The sequence below is a fragment of the Myotis brandtii genome, unplaced genomic scaffold (genome assembly GCF_000412655.1).
Source record: "Myotis brandtii unplaced genomic scaffold, ASM41265v1 scaffold236, whole genome shotgun sequence".
Taxonomy (NCBI): domain Eukaryota; kingdom Metazoa; phylum Chordata; class Mammalia; order Chiroptera; family Vespertilionidae; genus Myotis; species Myotis brandtii.
In genome coordinates this window covers 951,165-952,574 of record NW_005358901.1, presented here as the reverse complement: position 1 = coordinate 952,574, position 1,410 = coordinate 951,165, and positions in this window count along the sequence as shown.

The window sequence follows — 1,410 nt, the reverse complement described above, 5'->3', positions numbered from 1 at the left end:
AGACCTGCCCCTGTGCCCACTGCAGCCTCAAGGCCCACAGTTCCTTTCAAAGTGCACTAATTTGTGCATTGGGCCCCTAGTATTTGCATATTTATTGACCAACTATGCAGCCTACCAATCAGGACAGTGCTATATAGACCGATCAAACTGAGCAAATTTGGAGTCCTCATTTGCATAGGAGTAGACCAATCAGGGAGATGGGGGGTGGAGGGTGGACATTTGTCTCTATATAAGCCAGCCTCACCTCACCTCTGCTTCAGCAGAGTCCCTGGCTACATTTTCCCTTGTTTGTTAACTGAGCTGTAATGCTAGATCTGGTTTATCTGAGCCATTCCCTCAGGAGAGCTGCTTTTATGAATAAAGTCTCTCCTATGTCATCCCCAAGTTGGGGACTCCTGATATTGAATTGGTAGCAATGACCTTCGGTTGGTCAACAGTGGGGATACCTTCAGGTCTGAGTCTAAAGCTCTGGCCCTGGAGGCCAGGGCTGGGAAGTTCCAGGCTCCAGGGATTACTTCCTTGCATTTGTCATGTCAATTTAGTATGTTAGTCCACTCTTTCTGCCCACTATGCTCCTGTCCTTGAGTGTTTGGGGACTAGTGGGTAAATCAAGGCCAGAAGAATGGATGAGGATAATGTCCAGGGAAGTGTCCCAAACACATCTGCCTGGGGGTCAGACAGATCTGGGCTTTCATTCCAGTCTCCCTAATTAATGTTCACACTGTACCTTTGGGCAACTTGATTTACCTCTGTGAACCCCAGCTTCCTTCACACTAAACTGGGTATAATAATAGTTCTTGCCCCCAAGATGTTATTGGATTAATGAAGACTGCGAACAGAAATCTAAATTGTGCCCGGCTGGTGTGGCTCAGTGGTTGAGCGTCAACCCATGAACCAGGAGCTCTCCACTCTATTCTCCTTCAGGGCAAATGCCCGGGTTGGGGTCTGGATCTCCAGTAGGGGGCGTGCAGGAGGCAGCCTTCAGTGATTTTTCTCTCATCATTGTTTCTCTCCCTCTCTCCCTCTCACTTCCTCTCTCTCAAATCAATAAAAACATACTTTTAAAAAAAAGAAATCTCTAAATTGTAGAACGCTGTTCTAATTATAATGCGATCTTAATTTACAAAAAAAAAATCCAGGTTCTGGATCCTCCCAAAGACGCCCAGTGTCGCCCAAACAACGGCTCTGCCCACCTCTCTTGACAGAGGAAGAGCCAATCAGAAAGCTGTATCTGCGCCCGTCCTTGTGCCTCCGGGGCCTCGCTGCTCCTGGGAGTTGTGGTTCCGAGGGCGCTTTTGCGGCCCTGGAGTCCCTTCGCAGCCGCCGTAGGCCTTGGAACTACAACTCCCAGCAGGCACGGGCAGCGCAGGCGCAGAGTGGGCGGGTAGCTGGGTCCGCGTGTGTCCTGCC